General features: G+C 42.2%; 1 pseudogene; it reads right to left on the bottom strand.

Annotated features, from left to right (window-relative positions):
- Positions 1-11,524: 11,524 nt before the first annotated feature.
- On the bottom strand, positions 11,525-12,898 carry LOC134384255 (importin subunit beta-1-like; annotated as a pseudogene).
- Between the last annotated feature and the right edge of the window lie 9,327 nt (positions 12,899-22,225).

The raw sequence follows: 22,225 nt of genomic DNA, 5'->3' as shown, positions 1-22,225 counted from the left end.
CCAGTTGTCTAGGCCAGGCTGATACGCATGGCAGCTTGGTTTCCTTTCAAGGTCACCACTGGCGGGGATCATCCCATCACCAGCCCCTCTCAGTGTCTTGTGACAACACCACAGACTCATCTTTTCTAAAAGCTATGCATATTTTCTTTCTTTCTTTTTTCTGGCAGCTGGCCAGCACAGGGATTCAAACACGTGACCTTGGTGTTATAAGGCTGAACTCTAACAAGCTGAACTAACCAGCCAGCCCTGTACATATTTTCCTTGTTTATTCTTACAGGTACATAGAAAACGTCAAGGAATCACTTTCCCAAATTGCTTTGTCTTAAGATCTGTGATAAAGTCACTATTTCCCCATGAAAAATTTAAAACTTTTACATAGTCTTGGTGTTCTTCTTTGGTTCTTCTCCAGTCATTTCCACACCATTTTAATATTATAAGAAAAAACTGGAGTATGATATTCTGCTCAGTGTGTGAATAATTAATTTATAAGGATTTTGGTCCTGTGTCTTAATATTCTTCTTAATGCAGCTCAGTGTTATATGAGTGTCTTTTCCCCTACTGAGGAAGCATGTTGGCTTTTTTTTTTTTTTTTTTTTTTTTTTTTGCGGCTGGCTGGTACAGGGCTGCAAGCCCTTGACCTTGGTGTTGTAACATAGCTTTTTTTCTTTTCTTTTTTTTTTTGTCTGTTTCATGACCGGTACTCAGCCAGTGAGTGCACCGGCCATTCCTATATAGGATCCGAACCCACGGCGGGAGCGTTGCCACGCTCCCAGCGCCGCCCCGAGTGCGCCACAGGCTCAGCCCTATAACATAGCTTTTTATCAAACTTAAACTTGCAATCAAGTTTGACACTTCTACCTCCTAACCCTACCTTCCTTTTCTATGTGTGGATTTCTTTGTGTTTTAGTCTCTACATATTTTGTGCTTGTCACTTAGGCATTTCATTCTAGCTCCACAAAATCTCTTGAGAATTTGTCAGTCATTGAAATAGTTTATATATATCTCTTTGAATATGTGTAGTGGCCACCTAATCTGGAATGACTTATAAACTGCTATTATTGTTTATGTTTGAAGCAATATTTATGGAATACTGATTGACAGTTTGTGTTGAGCCAAAGCATTGACCTGAAGATGTATTCTTAGATAGAGCATGGTAAAAGTCAAGGTCATGGGTCTGTGGTGGTGGTTGGTGACCCATAGCATTCCTGTGAAATGGGGTTTAGTGGCACAGAAACCAAGGTTTTAAAGAGAGGAACAGAAAGGCTGGAGAGAAAGTGATCCCCTCTGATATACCTCCTTACTTCCTACATATCAATTCCTCCCTGGTTTGTAAGCCTGAGACTAGGGATACTCCCCTGGAATCTCTCTCTTTTCTCTTCAGCTGCTGGTCACCACGGTCACCTCCACATGTGCCACTGAACATTCAATGATAAAGTGAAGAAGGGAGGGCCAGAAAAAATGCCTGCCCCACATGCCATCCTGCAACTATACTGTGTGATACTATTTGTTTGTAAGATGTCTGAAAGCTTTATATGATTCAGTCCTTTTACATTTAGTCCTTTTAAATTTATTGAGGCTTATTTTCAGGACTAGGGAGTATATGGTTTATCCTACAGATGTTCCATGTCTACCTGAGAGAAAGTATATTCTGCTCTTGCTGGGTGGAGCGTTCTATAGATGTCTGTTAGGATGTGTTGTTTAAATCTTTTATTTCCTTGTTATCTCCTGCTTAGTTGTTCTATCCATCATTGAAAGTGTGGTATTGAAGTCTTCAGCTACTATTGTTGAATTATCAGTTTCTCCCTTCAATGTGTCAGTTGTTGCTTCTGTATTTGGGGGCTCTGTTCAATGCATATGTGTTTATAATTGGCATATCATCCTGATGGATTAACCCTTCTATCATTATCAGATATCCCTCTTTACCTCTGGTAACATTTTTTGTCTTAAAGTGTCATGTCTATTTCATCTGTTGTTAATATAGTCACTCAGCTTTCTTATGGTTTCTAATTGCATAATTATGTTACATTATATGACAAAAGGGATTTTTCATATGCAATTAAATCAACCTTAAAATGGGGAGTCTATCCAGGTATATTGACCTAGTCACATGGGCCCTTTAAATCTGGGTTTGAAGGTCAGAGAACTAGGAAGTCAGAGAGATTCAAAACATGTCAAGGATTCATTGAGGAAGAAACTCTTCATTGCTGATTGGTGAGAATCACAAAGAAACGAAGCCCTCAGTCCAACAGCTTTTTAATTAATGCTACCTACAAATGTAAGATAACAATTTTGAAAACTGCATTTACTATATGTGCTATACAGATTCAGGCAGATTATCAGTACCTCTGCCCAGCCTTTCCTTCTGTTTTGTCCCTGCATGCTACTATGTCTGTCTAGATCAGAGGACCCAACCACCAGCATTTTGCTCAGCCTTTTCTCATCTTTTGGATGTGCTATGGCTCCTTGAAGGCAGATGGCACAGCTGAGGGGGGCTGAGCACAGGCAGCTGGTGTTGTTGGAAACCACAGAACCCCAATTCATCTCTAACCTTTACCCGCCTGGAAGTCCCTAAGGGCCCTCCTCACAGCTTCCTATCAGTTCTATACAGATCATTACCCATAAGCCTTGCTCTTCCCTGGCCTAAGGCCATGGCTTCTAATATCTTTACCAAGATGTCAATACTACCCAAAGCAATCTAAAGATTCAATGCAGTCTCTGTCAAAATCCCAATAAAGTTTTTTTGCAGAAATGGAAAAAACCCGTTCTAAAATTCATATGGAATCAAGGGACCACAAATAGCCAAAACAATCTTGAAAAAGAACAGAGCTGGAGGGCTCACACTTCCTGATTTCAAAATTTACTACAAAGCTACAGTGATCAAAACAGAGTGATTATGGCATAAAGAACAACATATAGACCAAGGGAATAGAATGCAGAGCCCAGAAATAAACCCACACATGTGGTCAAATGATTTCTGATAAGGTTGCCAGTACCATCAATGGAGGAAAGGGCAGCCTTTTCAACAAATGGTGCTGGGAAAACTAAATATCCACATGAAAAGAATAAAATTATCCCCTCACCTAACACTTTCTACAAAATTAACTCAAAATGAGGGCTGGCCAGTTAGATCAGTTGGTTAGAGAACCACCTTGTAACACCAAGGTCAAAGGGTAGCATCCCCATATTTGCCAGCTGCCAAGAAACAAACTCAGAATGATTCAAAGACCTAAATTTGAGGTCTGTGAAACTACTGGTAGAAAAGATAGGGAAACACTACACAAAATGGGAGTGGGCAACACTTTTTTGAACAAGACTACAAAGGCACAGGCAACTAAAGCAATAATAGACAAATGGGATTACATCAAGCTCAAAAGTTTTTGCACAGCAAAGGACACAGTCAACAAAGTGAAGAGACAACCTACAGAATTTGAGAAAGTGTATGCAAACTACACTTCAGACCAAGGGCTAATATGTGGAATATATAAGGAACTCAAAAACTCACATAAAAAAAAACCCCACAAAAAACCTCCCAAAACACCAAACCAACACCCGCCCCCTGCAAACAAACATCAAATAACCCAATTAAAAAATGGGGAAAGGACCTGAACAGACACTTCTCAAAAGAAGGTATACAAATGGCGAACAGGCACATGAAAAAACGTTCAACATCACTAATCATCAGGGAAATGTGAATTAAAACCATAATGAGGTATCACCGTATTCCATTTAGAATGGCTACTATCAAAAAGACAGAAAATAACAAATGCAGGCAAAGATGTGCAGAGAAGGGAACTCTCCTACGTTGTCGATGACAATGTAAATTGGTATAACCATTGTGGAAAACAGTAGGGAGATTCATCAGAGAATGAAAAACTGAACTACTCTATAACCTAGCAATCCCACTGGTGGGTATACACTGAGAGGAGATGAAATCATCATATTGAAGAGACACCCACACTCCCATGTTCATTGAAACACTTTACAATAGCCAGGAGATCAAAGCAACATAAAGGCCCATCAATGGATAAATGGGGTTAAAAATAAAAAACACTTGTGGTGTGTATATATGTGGAATACTACTCAGCTATTAAAAAATGCAATACTGGGGCCGGCCCATGGCTCACTTGGGAGTGTGGTGCTGATAACACCAAGGCCATGGGTTCAGATCCCAATATAGGGATGGCTGGTTAGCTCACTTGGGAGAGCGTGGTGCTGACAACACCAAGTCAAGGGTTAAGATCCCCTTACTGGTCATCTTTAAAAAAAAAATGCAATACTGTCATTTGCAATGACATGGATGGAACTGGAGTCCATCTTGTTAAGTGAAGTAAGCCAGGCACAGAAGTACAAATACTGTATGATCTCACTCATAAGTGGAAGCTAAAAAAAAAAAAAAAAAAAGGTGGTTTCTTAAAAGCAGAGAGTAGAGTGATGGTTTCCAGAGGGTAAGAGGGTTAGGGAGGAGGGGAAGTGGTGGATTAATGGGTACAAATCTATACTGTCGACCCTAAGCGAATCAATGTACAGTACATGCGTGTATTAAAACAACACACTATATCCCACAAATATGTACACATAAATGTGTTTGTGGTTTGGATGTCTCCCCAGGCTCATGTTGAAACTTGACCCCCAGTGTTGAAGGTGGGGCCTTTGAGAGATGATTGGATCAAAAGAACTATGTCCTCATGAATGGACAGATCCATTTATGAAGTAATGGGTAGATGGTTTGATGGGTTTTCATGGGCACGTTCTGATAACTTTGTAGGGAGACTAAGTGAGAAGGTTAGCTCTCTTGCTCATGTGATCCTTGCCATGTGATACCCTGAATTGCCATGGGACCCTGTAAAGAGTCCCCACCCAGAAGAAGGCTCTCAGCAGATGTGCCCCCTGGATCATGGATTTCCCAACCTTCAAAATTGTAAGAAATAAATTTCTTTTCTTTTTAGATAACCCAGTTTCAGGTATTCTGTTTTAAGCCACAGGAATGAACTAATACAGAAAATTGGTACTAAGAGTGGGGTGTTGCTTATAACAAATACCTGAAAATATGGAAGCAGCTTTGGAACTGGGTGATGAACTGAGACTGAAAGAATTTGGCAGAGCAAGACAGAAGAAGCCGAGATTCTGGTGAGGGCATAGAAGACAAGAAGACCAGGGAAATTTGGAACTTCTTAGAGACTGGTTAAATTTCTGTCACAATGCTGATAGAAATTTGGTCAGTAAAGGCTATTCTGAGGAGGTCTCAGATGGAAATGAGGAGGGGTTTATTTGTTATGAAATGTCAGACAACCTGGCTAGATTGTGTTCATGCTCAAAAGCTTTATGGAATGTGGTTCTTAAAAGTGATGAACCAGGGTACTTGGCAGAAGAAATTTCTAAGCAGCAAAGCATTCAGACAGCTGCACAGCCACTTGTAGCAGCCTATGCTGAGTTACGGCAGCAAAGGCATAACATAAATCTGGAATTGATAATTAAGAGAGAAGGAGAGGGGTAAAAAATTGGAAAATTCTCAGCCTGGCCACATAAAGAGTAAAAAAGCATGTGCAGGAGACAAGACCAAGGGTGTAACCCAGTGACCATTTGCTAAGGAGATAAGGGCAAAAAGAAGAAATAATCAAGAGAATAGAAGAAAGACTTTGAAAGCATTTTAGAGATCTTCGAGGCTGCTCCTCCCTTCAGAGGCCTAGGAAGACAAAATAGTTTCAGGGAACAGGCTTGGGGTGCCCTCCATGGGCTTGCTATCCAGGGCTTCCTTGGGATGCTGCTCCCTGCACCCTGACTGCTCTGGCTGCTCCGGCCATGGCTAAATTAGCCCCAGGTGTAGCTGGACCCTCAGCTTTGGAAGAAACAACCAGAAGTCTCGGCAGCAACCATGTGGTGTTAAAATCCGCAGGCTCACAAAATGCAATAGCTGTGGATGCATGGCAGTGTCCAGCCAGATTTGAAAGGATGTATGGAAAAGCCTGGAGGTCCAGGAAGAGATTTGTCACACAGGCAGAGTCATCACAGAGAGCCTTCACTAATGCCAAGTGGAAATGTGGGGTCAGAGTTGCAGCAGAGAACACACACCAGGGCTGTGCCTAGTAGGGCTGTTGTACCTAGTGGAACCGTGGGAGCGGGACCACCACTGAGACTCCAGAACTGTAAAGCTACCAGCATGTAACAGCAGTCAGGGAGAGCCGAAGCATGGGCTGAGCCCAGGACAGCCACAGGAGTAATGCTGCCCAAGGACTAGGGGTCCAACTCCCACATTGGTGTGCAGAGGATATAAAACATGGAGTCAAGGTAGATCATTTGCCAGCTTTCAGATTTAATGGCTGCCCTGCTGGGTTTCAGACATGTTCAGGACCTGTTACCCCTTCCTAGTGGCTCATTTCTCCATTTTTGAAGGAGATTTTTTGTCTTATGCTTGTCCCACTGTTGTTTCTCAGAAGTAGATAACTTGTTTTAATCTCACAGATGGGACTTTGGACATTTTTGAGTTGGTGCTGAAACAACTTAAAACTTTGGGGCTATGAAGATGACATGAATGTATTTATATGTGAGAAGGACATGATCTTTGGGGAGCCAGGAGTGGAATGCTGTGGTTTGAATGTCCTCCCAGGCTCATGTTGGAACTTGACCCTTAATGTGGAGGTGGAAGGTGGAGCATTTGAGAGGTGATTGGATTGAAGGAACCGTGGCCTCATGAATCTGTCAGTCCATTCGTGGAGTAATGGGTTGATGGCTTGATGGGTTTTCATGGGCGTGGTTCTAGTGGCTTTGTAAGGAGAGTGAGTGAGAGGGTTAGCTCCTTGCTCATGTGATCCTCGCCGTGTTATACCCTGCATCACCACAGGACCCTGTAGAGAGTTCCTACCCAGAAGGAGGCCCTCATAAGATGTGCCCCTTGGACCATGGACTTCCCAGCCTCCAAAACTCTAAGAGGTAAGTTTCTTTTCTTTATAAATTACCCAGTTTTGGATATTCTGTTATAAGCAACAGAAACGAGCTAATACAAGTGTTTAAAAATTTTTATGTTATATGTACCACAATAAAAAAAATCTTCAGGAAAAAAAAGCCGGGAAGGGGGATTGGGGAGAAATTGGCAAAAAAGCCACAAAAAATGTTTAATAGGGTAATGATAAAAAAAAATTTTTTTTAAGTGAAAAAAAAAAAGGTGAGGGGTCAGGCACACCAGAGCTGTCACTTGCTTTGATCCTTGCTTCCTAATTTCTGAGCACTCATAGAAGCTCTTGGTTGTTCCTGTATCAATCTGTGTTTCAAAGCCAACACAAGTGCATTTCCTGCTGCTGCAATTGAACTCTGTTCCTGGAGATTGGGCCCTGCATAGGGGTGATCTTCTCTCATCATCTCTTAGGGTCTGTTTTGCCTTAATGGCCAAGGTAGACAGAATTGGCATTGGTTACTTACTCCATTGATCTGTGTGGTCCAGATGTCTTCAGGAACTGGATAGTTGGAAACCAACACACTAGGTGATGAAACCTTTGGAATAAGACTCAGAGAAAACATAAACTCAGTGTTCAACCACCATAAATTTTGCAGCATATTTTTCCACAGTTGGGAAACAAACTAGTATAGCTATTCGGAAGAGCAAAGTGAGAGCACTGTGGCACTATTTAGTGAAAGTAAGTGTGCACGTATCTGTTCTCCAGCCATTCTGCCCTTGTGTGTATACCACAGAGAAACACTTGCATATTTCCTGCAATGAGACAGGAATGGGGATGATCTTTTTACCTTTGCTTGTAGTGTCCAGGAGGTGGGAACAAACTAGATGCCTGTAACTGTCAGAATAGATAATAAAATGTGGTAAAGACATGCCATAGCATTCTATGTAGCAGATGGATATAATGAGCTAGATATCAAAAATAGTGCTGATAGGAAAAAAATTAAAAATAGAAAATAGAAAAAATGTATGGACTAACTTATTGAATCAGTTAGAGTTCAGTTTAGGAAACAAATTACTAGGAAACCATTCATTCCACCTTGGAAGAACTGGAGAAGCAGAATTCAAATGGAAGCACTGGTACATGTCCCTAACTGTCATCTAGGGGTTAGGAAGCTTTGCCACTGCTGAGCAGTGCCTCATACACACTCTGAACTGGTGACTAGACACTAGAATATGGCTGCAAGCCAGAGTGTCTCTAAACACTCACGGTTCCATAACCTTGTTTTCCATCAGCAACTGCAGTGGGAAGGTTGTCTGACCTCGCTTCTGCGTCTGGGTGCGTCTATTTTGCAGAGCATAAATTCTATTCAGAACCCATTCTGCAAGGAAGTGTGAGAAGTATAATTTTCAGTTCTCTAAATTGTTCAACTAGAAGAAAGGTGGATTTTGAGTGAACCAACCACACTTAAAGTTGTTTCAAACCTTCCCCCTGACAATAGCACCATATATTTTAGTATGGTTGGTGCTATTGTTTAAATCAAAGACACACCCTGATTTAAACATGCAAAGAAAAGGTAGAATGAAAGGACAGGTGTGTTTAGAGTGTGTGTTTCCAGAGGTGGAGAAGGGATGGGATTGGGATAAGTCAAAAAATTAATGAAAAACAGCAAATAGGAAAGGACCTTCCTCAGAATACCCACCACAGTGTGTCCTGAACTAAGAAACAAAGTTACCTTCCTTCTATGTGCCTGACATCTAAGAAAATACATTAGCTGATCAGTGACATGGAATTTCAAAAACACTACAGGAAAACAGAAAATCTGTCCAAACAGACCAATCCAGTTAAAAAAGGCAAAGGAGATTTTTTTAGAGAATATAAACCATGTAAGGAGGTGTGGAAATGAGACTGACTCTGTCAGCAATCCCCAATTAACACTAAATGCTACTAATCACGGTGGGTAATAAAGTAAAGGGTATAAAAGTAAATTCCAGAGATAGCAGTGTATTAGACAGAGTAGGTTAAATATTAAGAACAGTACAAATCTGTACCAGACTAATCATAAAAGAATAAAACATTGAAAATATAAGTTTTAGACAAAGGCCAAAAAAATCTTGAAAATGATTAGAGGAGTGGTGTTCTAGTGTTTACAAGAAATGTAGTTGAATTTTTTTCCCTGACATGATCTCCTTCCATATCCGGGGTGTAATTAAAGAAAAAAATCTTAGTGTGAGGTTTTAATTTTATTCACCTTTGTGAAGATCTCTGGAAGATATCACAGTTTAAAAGCAGAACTATTGAATCCTCAGTCTTTTCCCGGCACTCAGACAAGGCTTCAGAGGAGAAAACCCAACTTTCACAGATCTTCTGTAGTAACTTGGTACACACTGCCAAACGTCCGGTCTCCCGAACTGTCTCTAGGTCTTGAACACCCATTTGGCACGTTCAAAAAAATCATTTCTATCACCTTTGTGTACAGTCCATCAGGCAAGTCTTCTGTTCGGGGGATCATTATTAACGCCTGCAGTGAAGCAGCATTGGGAGGAGGCCACGACAATCCTTAGCTCTGGAGATCTGGAGGATGAGACTCTGGAAAAGAAAAGCCCCAGGGTTATGTGGTTTGTCCCTGCATGTTTTCATCAGCCCTTATCCTCAGCGAAGCTTGCGTAGGTCCCAGATATTACATTGCAGCTGCCACGTTGGCAAATTGAGTAAATTTCTTTCTTGAAGGAGTGAGCAATGCAGTTGACCCAGAGCCACGGAGCGAGATGCAAGAGCAGAAACAAAAATGCTTTTCTCCATCTTGTTTTCTCTCTGCTTCTTGTGAACATCACCCTTCCACAAGCAACAGTTCTAAGTAGCCTTCAGTCTCTGTGGAGGCTTAATTTCTTCAGAGGTCCTGGAAGCCATGTTTTCCACTTGCTTCTATAATTCTTCTAGAAATGATTTTGGGGGAGGCAGCTAGCAGTCCAGACTTGTCCAACATCCTGGATTACTTAAATTTTCCAGAGTGTCAGTAAATATCACATAATTTTAATTTTATTATTCTGTACACTTCCCACATAGAGTTCTCTGTCCTTCTGCTAACATTTCCTTGGGTCACTCTCTTGGCCTACTGCATACCTCTCCTCCTGCACTTCCCTTCCCTCCTGCATTGTGTTAGATCTCCTGTTTCTTAGGTGTCATGTCTTCCTCTTATTTGGTTTTCACTCTCATTTTACTGGAAGCTAATGTCCCCAATACACCTACGCACATGTTTGACAGTTTGACTGTGTATAAAATTCTAGCTTAAAAGTAGTTTTCCTTAATTTTTTGTTCTAGGCTTAATGTTGCTTTTAAGAACCTCAGTGACATTCTGAGACCTAATCCTTTGTATGAGTCTTTGTTTTCTCTACAGGTTCTTAGGGTTTTTTCCTCCGGGTTTGGTATTCTGACATTCCAGGATGGCGTATTTACCATGGTTTTTTATTTGGGTCAGGCAATCCATTGAGCCTTTTAATAAAGCACTGCATGTCTATAATATACAGGGTATTCTCTTATTCTGATTGGTTTCTATTGGGTAGTGGTACACTCTGCTCTATTCATGGGAAACCGTGTTTTCTTATGAGACATATTTATCTGTTTTGTGGAAAATACTGTTGGATATGAAATTACAAAACATACGCACAGTTATACTCTGAATTCTGATACAACACTGAACGAGGACCTTATGGAAAAGCTCATTTACACTCCCATGCTGTCTCTATGATTTTCCAATGGTTAGTTCCAGGAATGTTAGTCAAGCCCAAAAGCCTGCAAAAAGAAAGAGAAGTATCATATTATATATTGGAGAACAGTTTCCAGGATTTCTTCTCTCAAACTCTCGAGTCTTTGGAACTTGCTGGAAACAGTACTTGTGCAGGCAGGAGAAAGTGGAGTGGTGTGTGCCTACTTTCAAGAGATGTTGAGGAGATCTTTTATTTTTTACATTTCTTATGCTTCATCAGCATCATCAGTAGATAGAACTTTGGTTAGTTTTATGAAATGCAACATGTAAACATCTAATCCCTTGTCTTCTGGGAAAAAGGAACTGCAATGACTTGAGAATGTGGGTATTGCCTCAATCACACACACCCATTGTCAGACTGTAAAAATCCCTCACCCTCCTAGCTGGCGTACATACAGTACTATGTGGCAAAGGTGGGCTTGAAACCCAGACTCCATCTGTCTCCTCAGTAGCAGAGGCCAGGCTGCCTTTTACAAGAAAGCTTCACAGCTGAATCTAGTCCCTCCTCCTCTCCCAAACCAGTCATTCCTTTCGGCACCAGCCAAAAGACAGAAGAGCTAGCTCTAGCCTCTCCTGGGAAAAGATGGCTTTTTAAAAAAAATACGTTAAATAAATCCATTGTTTTTTCTCTTTTCTGAGATGGCCGATGTTACGGTTGTCCACGAAGTCAGTGCTTATGTAGCTCACTAAGAGCACTGCTGTTGGCAGCTGCAGCTGCTGCTGTAGTAGAATTTTCAGTGTGGGGTGTTTTCAAGCCTCACCCACACGTCCTCTCAGTCCCAAACAGTCAGCATCTGAGCACTCTCCTCACTTCTGGATTTTTCAAAAGATCGGAGATTTCCAGTGGGGGTCTCAGGTTATCATTCCAGTATCAAGCTTGGTTCTTCAGTTTCCTCAGTTCTTTGGTTGCTCACATAGCAAGGGTTTTTGCTTCATTAGTCTTCGATCTCTGTCCTTCAGTTAATAGTTCATGAACCACTGGCCTAGCTTCTACTAATTTCAGTAAGCACTTCATTCCCAAGTGCTGTAACCAAGAAGTCCCTTATCAGTCCAGCAGCACAAGCTACTGCTCCACCTGCACAATCCTCATCTCCAGCAACGTCCTCAATGAAAGACAATAAATTCTACTCTGGGTTGTACCAGTATCACAGCCTGATGTCCATTCTCCTGATCTCCCTTCAGTCCCCGGATGATTCTGACTGTGCTTCCAGGCAGCCTTCCCTTAGCTCACTCAGATAATCCACCAAGTCATAGTCTGATTTGTCCACCTGGGCTTGGCAGGCCTGCTGAAGAGTATTCAATACAACCTCTAGGTGCAACCTCTCCACCAACAGCAAGGGCAATATCACCAAAAACTGACAGAATCTGGGGCTTCACAGACCTGTGGACATTCTCTTTCCCCAGGTTGTCCAATGGCAGCTGTGTCACCTCATCACAGAAGGCTATGATGCTGGATTGCAGAGCAAGGCATAAATCTCCCACTAAGCCCACAGCTGCCGAAGAAACCTGGTGCTCAGCCTTATTTTTCAATCCAGTGCCCAGAAAGGGTTTAAGGGCCGCTTTGTGCGTGGAAATTCACCACCCAGCACTTCCACCAGTGTGCTAACTGCCATCAGGGCATCCTCTTGCCTTTTGGACTCTATGAAAGTTTGCTTTGGTGAACTCCAATGAGTTCCGTAGTGCATTAGTAGCAGTTAGCTTCACATTATTCCTAAGTTCTTCTTTCCTCATCCCCTGGATTAGGGCAATCAGAATCTTATCGAATTTATCCTGTAGCTGCTCTGGGTCTGCATCTTGGCAAACATAATCAGTAGCTTCCAATGTCGATTCTTTCCTGTGCTCTGTGCTCTTGGGGTTTGTGACATCGGTTGCCCGCTGAGGAATGAGTTCTGGCCACTGTTTGCTGGGATCTGTGCACGCAGTACCAGTCACACTGTGAAGCAGAGCTAGGCCACTAAATTTCTGTGCCCGGAATCTGCACTAAATTTCTGTGCCCGGAATCTGCAAAACATTATTCCTGACTTCCCATCGAACGTTTGCATCAATAGCAAGCCGCCTCTGCTGATATCGTGCCTTGATAAAAAGTTCTTGATTTGTAGACCAGCTGCTACTCTGGCAACCTATTTCCTGGATTTGCCAGCCCTCTGGACAGTTCCACAAGGAAAGTGGGCAAGTTCTCTAAGGCCGCAGGATCCAGGAATTTCTGTGACACTTCTAGTTCCAGCCTATCATTCCGGGAGACCATGGCGACTCCTCCTAATGCGATGGTGGGGCCTTCTGGGGAGTGAGGGGTGCGGTGGTTGATGGGAGTGAGGGGTGAGGTGGGAGGGTGGAGGGGCTCGATCTGGGGGATGGGGGTTGGGGCTCAGGTGGGAAGGGAGCGTGGGTTGGGGTCAGGGGTCACTACAAACCCATTCACCCGCTCCCTCCGCGTGGTCACCCAAGTTCCCTTCCTCCCCTTTCCTTTCCTCCTTCCTTCCGATGTGCTGCTGGCGGTGGCAGCTGCAGCTGCTCACCTGATGGCGGGGGGAGGGATCCTGGGGGCAACTCAGAGCACAGCTGGTGCTCGATGGGCTGGCGGAAGGAGAAAGAAGGAAGGGAGGCAGTAAGTGAATGGCGGCTAGCAAGTGAATGGCGGCCAGCAAGTGAATGGCGGCTAGCAGGGAGAAGGACAAAGCGAGGAGATCTTTGTTCAGAGATTTGGGGGCACCATCTCTCAGTGCGCATTTTGCTTATAAGAGTCAATTGCGACGCTGCCTTCCTTGGCAGTAAAAACTAGCTCTAAATGTGTTCGCCTTTAAAAGTTGGCAACACTAGATAAGCAATCAAACAATGTGGAGTTCTTCTGGCTCTGGAACTTCTGCATGTTAATAAAATTATCAGAAGACAAAATAGTTCCCCAGCAAAGCAAGTCATTCATCTCTGACTCTTAAAAGTCAATTTGGTTGGAAGATGTATTAGTCCGTTTCTGTTGCTTATGACAAAATACAGGGAACTGGGAGATTTATTAAGAAAACGAAATTTATTGCTTACAGTTTTAGGGACTAGGAAGTCCAAAGTCCAGGGAACACATCTGGTGAAGTCTTTCTTTTGTGGAGACTGCAGTGATGGCCGGGTATCACATTGCAGAGATGGCATGGCAGAGAGAGCCAGCTTCTCATTAAAGCCCTCATAACCGCGCCCCAAACACTATTTTCTATCCAATCACCAGGGCGTAGTCCTACAGTATAATCAACTCTTCAAGGCCCCAGCTTTCAATAATGGGGTTTCCACCCTGAACAGTTAGAGTGGGAATGAAGTACTGGGGGGACACTCAATCCAAGGCAGAAGACCTTTGATTCTTCTTGACTTGGAGGAGCTTGAAAGCCTTATCCTACATGTTAATCAGGTTTTCTTATATTAGGTAGTAATACTTTCTGAGTTTGTGCTTTCCTTGTAAGTAAGTACGCAGATATTTATGTGTATATAATTCTTTTCATTTTTGTGTAGTTAATATTTTGATTAAAAAGTTAAAAATGGTTACGATGATAACTTTTATGTCATGAGTTTTTTAACACAAAGACTTTTTTTGTAAGACAAAAGTAAGTCTTACCCACAGTGTGTTCATGAGCCCATGTCAAGTTTATTTCAAACTTATCCCAAGAGAAGAAACTTACATATAAGCTGATTCAAATATTTGTCTTGGTTGAAACTATAAAAAATCATTGACAGCCATTGTTAGCTTGAACACACACAAAAGAGAATATCTGACAAAGACAATTCGACTTCTGTGAAAATGGACCAACGTTATTTGGCTTTATCGCAGATGCTAATTATGTGAGCAGGGTTCCCAGAAAGAACTCTTAGAGTAATTTTAGTCTGTCCACATTTAATCAGGAATGCTGTTGTTTTCCTAGAGGAGGTAGCTGAGTATATCAGACCACAAATGTTCCTTCCCAGCTCAGATTTTGTACAATTTTCTATCTCAATATTATCTGTTATTTATTTCTGACATTTAAACATTTGAAATCCGTATCTGTTTTGCTTAGTGTCTGTAATGTTTTACTGTAAATGACAACAAACCAAATACTAATCGTTTCAAGCCAAGAAAGCAAATTTATTAACCATAGGGAAAATTGTTCAAGACATAAAAACAAATCCTTCTGTGAAGCATTGGGCATTGTTTCCTGCACAGTTTCCCCAACTTTTTCTGTAATGGGCCACATAATAAATATTGCAGGCTTGTGTGCCAAGAGGCAAAATGGAATATTATGTAGGTACATACAACAAGTAGGAAAACCAATTTCTGTATAGTTTGTGCTGACAAAATTAATAATAATGACTGAGTACAACCTCTTGGATGGGAAGTATCCTTTGCAGTGAGAGCTGGGAACTGCCTTGCTTGCCTGGGCTCCTTATTGCAGCCCTCTCTTCCCTCCCCTCTGCCATTTCCCCCCTGCTTCTTTCAGAAGAGTTCCAAATGGAAGGCTTAGCTCTCTGAGGGGCTCTCCTGAGGCCCACCAGGTCCACGAGTTAAGGAGAGAGTTGACTTGGCTCAGCTAGAGCTTAGAACTGACCTAGAGATGCACCTTTTCAAGTCAGCAGATTGTGGAGAGATGTACCCAGAGCGTGGGCAGTGGACAGAGTTGTTGGGAGGAGGCCGGAGGGGAGGTGCCCCGGGGGGGAGGGGCCAAGGACCCAGACCTCTGTTTTTATCCTCAAAAAGGTCTCAAACAGATGCAGAAGTGGTGACGGTGTGAAAGGAAAACTCTTTCAATCGAGGCTCCAAGGCCCTGAACTATCTCTGGTCTTCCCCCTACAACTTGCAACACCTGCAGTTTTCCCATCGTGGCTGATGGAAACTAGTTTGGAAAACAGAATGAATGGTGACAAGGGTAAATACATTACGCAGAGGTTTCAGAGATTGATTGAAACACCCAGTGCACTACTCTTCAGGAGACACTGTGCTTGGGTCAGATCATAGTGTTGATGTAGAGGGTGGTATGAGATACTGACAGGGAGCCCATTGGTGTGTAGAGTTTTAGCATTTGTGACTCTGAGATGCATATGAGGCATCTTGTAAATTTAGGAGTTGAGAGTAAGAAGTGCACGTTTATAGTTTAGGGAATAAATGTAGATCTGGCTGATGTAGATGGTGTTTGAAGTCTTGTTGGCCAGAGGTAGTGTGTGTCCTGAGTGTTGGGCAGAGAGAGCCAAAGCCCTGCAAGGTCAATGTGAAGATTAATTTCCTTGTGGAGCTCAAGTTTATGAATCAGCTTGGACCTAGAATGGCCTCTCAGAGAGAGAAGCATAATTATATGTCACAGCTCCTGTCTTTCAAAGTCATAGTGACTCCCAGGCCCGACATTTAGGGCTGCTCTCCAGGCTCCATTTAATTTCCCCAGGGAAAATTGGGGAAAGAAATCTCACCACTATTTGAGCTTCATCAGAAGACTAATAAGTTAATATTTCAAACATCAAAATTAAAAAAAATTCTACTTCTTATATGGCTAATAAATCAAAGCATATTAACTTAGGAAATTGGATTTTCCTGAACAATTAAATATTGATTGCAAGCATTATTCATCTTTTTAAAAATTGTATATCCATTTTAAAACTTTATATGTCTTGAAAAGCTAATGACTACAAGACTGATCATTACTGTTTTGCAAAAAACAACCACAAATAACATCTCCCTAGACCAAAATTCATTTCTTTATTATCTTTATTTTGATCTGTCCTGTTATTTCCTCTTTTTTCTAGTTCTAATTCTGAGTCTGATTCTTATTTCTTCCCTAGATGAGTATTTTACTCACCTAACCCACAAGCTGGTTCACTTCTTAGAAGAACCAAGGTCAATAATTTTTTTAGGTCAATAATTGATCATTTCAGGTCAGAAACAAGGGACCTGGATGAATTTCTGAAGTATTCTTATAGGGGTCTGTTAACGCAGTTGGAAAGAGGCTTTTACAAAGTGAAGAGTTTGATCAGACAAATCAGATCTTTTGATTTTTAGAGTTTTGTCCAGAATCAGTCTTCCATAAAAACCTTCACTTTGGACATCTCTGTTAGCTTTTAGCCAACAGTGAAAACAACAACAACAACAAACACCTCTTTGGGAGCAATTTCTAAGTCTTTTTGGATACTCTTTTTTAATTATTCCACTTGTGACTCATTGGAAGAGGGCATTGGCGGATCAGTGGTAGAATCTTGCCTCCCACACGGGAGACCCAGGTTCAATTCCTGGCCAATAGATCACCGTTTATACCGCATTTTCTAGGCTCTGTACACTTCTGCCCAGCAAAATGATTGTGCAGAAGCTACACTGCGTTTGCAGACCTTAGTCGTCGCATCTGTGACTCAAGGACAGTGGTAACCCAAGTGGTGGGCAATGTCTCAGGGGTAAGATATGCAGTTCTTGGACCGAACAACCACTTAGCAAGTCTGCCTTTGAAAGTGGCCAGTGTTTCTGGTGGGTCTCTGCAGTTTGGAATATTGGTACCGAACCCCCTCCTTACTTTCCTCTGTTCTCCTGGCAGATCCCTGGTAACCCAAAGAGCCATCAGGTCCCTGATTGGCTTGCTGGACCTTGGGCTGACCGTTGGACCAAGTCTCACCAAAGAGCAAGGATGAAGAAATGAAGATCCCGGAAGAAGAGAAGATGTGGGGTGAGGCAGAAACCCACGAGCTTCCGTGGCCCAAGGAGAGGGGAGGTGAACGGGGAGGAATCTGCTTGGAGGTGCGGAGAGTGGAAGAGACAGGGCCTTGCACAGAAGTGGTGAGAGGACGGGCCCTCAGGGACCCCAGGCACCGTGAACTGGATTTGTTAACATCGTCAGCCACCAGTGACATTTCTTTTCTTAAGAGTAAACGTATTTATTCTTGTTCAAAAGTTTCCTTCTTCTGCCATGATAGCTTTCTACATTTTGTTTGTAAACAGATGGTGATTTTCTTAAGTCCTTACTCACAATTCTGTGTTGAAACCATCAGAGTTGTTAAAACTTGTTGGGAATTTCTGTATTTTTTTGAATAAAAATTGTGATGCAATTCATAATTTCTTAGTTTTTGACATTTTTCTCCAGACAGGAATCAGGCTTTAGGGAGAACAGTCTAAGAGACTTGATTTATAAAAACAGAAATGATAGATTATTTATGTGATGAGGAACATTGAAAGGGCCCATCAGGTATCAGGAAAAATTTCCCCACGATGATCAACCTCAAGACAATATCACAGAAAAATTATTAGATTTTAAAGATAAAGAAAACATCCTCTGGTTCTCCCGGCAACACTGTGAAATGAGTTACAAAAGCAACAGAGTTAAATGGGCACCAACACACAAGGCAAGGCAACAGTAGAGCAGCATTTTCAAGAAACTTGTAAAGAAAGTTCAAGACAAGGATATTACATTCAACCAAGGTCTTTTCAAGGTTCAGGAATGGCTCTGCGGTGGCGCTCTGGTGACTTTATAATACTTCTTCACAGAGGGTGTATAGGCAAAGTTCAACCATAGTCTGACCCAAAGCTTGCCCTCCTGGACCACGGAAAGACAGGCATAAAGCTATCTCTTACCGATCTCTTGTGGGAGGCTCCTCATCCTGCAGCCAGCCACCAGCAGGACATTTCTCACCCTCCTTCCTGGTTCTGGTAAAGCATGGACGTTTCTACCCTTCCACCAGCACCTTAGAGTACTGTAGAGGGTTAGAAATTTTGATTCCTATTTGATTATTAGATAGGGTTTTTAGGTAATACATGTATGGGACAAAAGTCTTCGGATAGGAAGCAAGAGCCTACAGCTAGGGGACAAGAGCCCACCAAGTCATTTCTAATCACTGTTTAGGTAAGGGATTATATACACTGATTGTTAATATAATGGGTTCATTGGAAGATTTTGTGAAAAGGAAACTCACACAGCCTTAAAGCCTCTAATGTGAGCAAAAGAACTGAAACAAGGTGGGGATTGTACTCAGGGCAAGAACCTTTAATGCAACAAAGCTTAAATGATGGGAAAACATGTGAGTTAAGATTTCCAAGGACGTTTTGCTAGATTAGTTAGTACATGGGGGGTTTTCCACATTTTGCTTTAAGCTATTTCTGTGAGTTTCTCAAGAAGTCAGGCACTTTCATGATTGTCTTATTGTTTCTTTTGCATGTCACCTAGCTTAGATTTAGGACTCTTTTGATGGTATATTGTTTAAACTATTTTGAACCGTGCATGCTTGGATAAAGATTGTTACATAGCCAATTTCTTTATGTCCTTACTATGACCGATTAACCATCTGTTCTTTTCCTGTAATTTCCTTGGTTTTTCAGTAAAACCTGAAGCAAAAACTGACTCAGGGCTGCCACCCAGTTTCTCCTTCTAACAGAGGAGTTGCTGAGGTGCAGCCCCTTTAGGCTGTCATCGCATTCATGTTGCTTTGAGTAATCTTTTTTGTCTCTGTTACACAGCGAGAAATGTAACAGGGTACTGCTATAGACTATAACTACATAGCTGCAGTATAAAATTGGCTCCTTCATGACAGAGTAACCCATCACTTGTGTTGTCTTGTCATCTGGTACCTTCAGTTTGGTGTTGTGCTGTGTGGGACTATGGACGTGAGGAGCTGACAATATGCTAATCTTGCTTATGCTGTGTGTATAAGTAATAAAGTACCTCAACTCATTTGAGCTCATCGTCTCCTTACTGGCTGATCCATGGAAGTGTGACAAGCCCACCTGCCATGACACTGCTGACTTAGGACTGAGTAACTGCTTGGTTAACCAATTTGGTGCCCAGTGTGGGGCCAGTAAGGTCACAATGCCTTCTTGGAGAAAAGCCAGAAAAGACTGAGTGGGCCACATTAGGGGAAATGAAAAGGGTCCCCAGGATCTGGTAGCATGTGTTCTCCTCCAGTTGTGGGTATGAGCGGGGAGAACTTGCCTTCTCTGTATGATTATTTCCTTCTGATTTTCCGATGTCATTCCACATAATGATAAGGGAAATGTGCGTTAGGCAAGCCATTTTCTTCAAAAGGCCATTTTCTTCCCATTTGCACTCCTGTGTATCGTGCTGGGCCAGAAAATGGGCAACCCAGCTGGCAAGGAAAGCCATTTCAATATTATAGCATAGACTTCTGAAATATGAGAGAACATGCCATAAATTCAGTTAATGTCAGGGTTACAGTAGAAGGTTACTAACACCTTCCCATTATATCTCTCTTTTGGAATTACTCAAGGTTACATTATATATATATAGGTATGTGTATTAGTATGTATCACCCATAGTTGAACATACCGAATCAGGTAATGTTATACAGTGAGCAACACATGACAGCATAAGTCAGCTAAATCAATGTGAATAATGTAAGATGTGTAATGTTATTATTTGTATTATAATTTATTAATATATTATGAAATTCATCATTGTTCTTAAGTTTCCTTAAGAGAGACAAAAATTTACAGAGAAATTGATCCAGTAAAGAAATTTCCCTACACTAATGTCCTTGTCAAAATAAAGTGCCCATCAAAATGAAAATTAAATTATGAAAACAACCCCTCTCTGGTTTTTAAAAATCTGCTCTGGTTCCATTCAGTCTTAGGTCTTCTGAAGCTGTTGCCTTTATTACTGGTGCTGATTTATTTCTGACAGCACTTCCAAAAATGGATTTTGGGACCATCTTGTGTACTACGTCTCCAAACTTCCTAAATTCTTAAGCATATCCATGAGACCCAAGCGACACCACCAGATCCACAAATTTAGAACCAGTGAGACCATTGCAAGCAAAAAGGCCAGGTTTACGTTTTTATTGAATTTATTATTTCTTTTTTTATTGCAACCAGTAAGTTCCAGTTTCATTTAAGACAGGAAGAAAAGGGTAAACAGCAAAACAGAAAAGGACAGAGAGTGACTTGAATTCAATTTTGCTGAAATACTGGGCAATTCTTCCAGTTTATTCATCTCTTGTGGAATTATACATCTAACAGAAAATTGACTATGAGGAGATCGTTTGATTGTAAAGTTTAAAATTGTGCCTAGAATATCGATCATTTCTAGTACTGGTTTTTATTTATTTATTTAAAGAAAATGTAGTTTTATTAATAGTATATTTTTACATTCTAGGATGTTGCCGCAGAGCAGTTGAGCAATTGGGAGGGAGGGGGAGAGGGGAAAGGGGAAGGAAATGTTATGGAAGAAGGAGGAAGGAGGGGTGGGATTGAGGCCTGTGGCACCCCCTCCATTCCCACAGGGGAGACTGGGGGATTCCAGTGGTGGCTTGGTCATTGCATGCAGATATCAGGGGGATGTGGCAAAAGTCCTCACTCCCCCCAGCACTCCAGCTTGGGAATCTGGGCCCTTCTTGCTGAGGCTTGGTGGTCACTGCTGGGCTAGTTGTGGATGTCAGGAGGTGTGGCCAAGGCACTTGGCCCTCCACCACCCTGGCTTGGGAGAGCCCAGGGTGATTCCCAAAAACAGCTCAGTGGTCTTTGCTGGGCTGGCTGCACATGTCAGGGGAGCATGGCTGAGGCCTAAGGCCCCCCACCACCCCAGCTCAGAAGAGCCCAGGGCACTTCCTGCAGCAGCTAGGTGGTCACTGCTGGGTTGGCTATGAGTGTCGATGGCATGTAGCTGAGGCCCTCATCCCCCACCCTTGGGACTCGTTGTGGTTGTTGGGGGATGTATTAGTCTGGTTTGTGTTGCTTATAACAAAAATATACGGAATTGGGTAATTATAAAGAAAAATGACATTGCTTACAGTTTCTGAGGCTGGGAAGTCCAAAGTCCATCTGGTGGTGGCAGCAGCGACCCAGGGGTCTCACATTGCAAGATGATGGAAGCAGAGAGAGCAGAGAGAGAGAAAGACAGACTCTCCTCTTCTTTTAAAGAACTCAGAACCACATCCCTGACCACCATTTTTAATCCATTCACGACTGCATGATCCTACAAGCCAATCACCTCTTCAAGGCCCCAGCTTACAATTACCATAATAGGATTTCCCACCCTCTTAGCAGTCACAGTGGGGGCTGTTTCTAATACATACAACTTGGGAGATACAATTCAAGTTTCATTGACTTTTGGGGGGACATAATTCAATCCACTTCAGGGGACATTGCTGAGGCCCCTGGACCTTGCCCCTTTCTGGCTTGGTAGCCCAGGGGACTTCCAGTCCTTCTAGGTGTTATAGGTGATCTTTGGTGAAATGAAACCTTTATTAGTTAATATCAAACTTTGTCTCTGGTTGTGAGTACTTTGTTTTTTCTCTCAGTTCTGTGTTGGATTATTTGCTACTCCCACCACTTAAACTCTGTGCTGGAACTAATTTGTTGTCCTTTGCTTTCTTCTAAAATGAGGAGACTTCCTATGGGGACCAGTAATTGAGCTGTGTGGTTTAGCTATATTGCTGCCTTGCTATTATTTCCCTAGGGAAGGCTTTTTGTGCAGCTCAGGTTTTAATGGTTGGCTTTATAGGTACTTCTGGCTCTCATGCAATCTGGTGCACCTGGATTGTGTAGAAACATTGGTCCAGGCCTGAGACTTTTCAGCAAACTGCACCTCACGCAATTCTGTATTCCAGACCAGTCTCCTCTGAGTGGTCCTGTGCTGATTGGGGGGCA

The sequence above is a fragment of the Cynocephalus volans genome, chromosome 8 (assembly GCF_027409185.1).
Source record: "Cynocephalus volans isolate mCynVol1 chromosome 8, mCynVol1.pri, whole genome shotgun sequence".
In the NCBI taxonomy this organism is placed as follows: domain Eukaryota; kingdom Metazoa; phylum Chordata; class Mammalia; order Dermoptera; family Cynocephalidae; genus Cynocephalus; species Cynocephalus volans.
The sequence above is the reverse complement of the archived record's forward strand: the minus strand, read 5'-3'. Positions and strand labels throughout refer to the sequence as shown.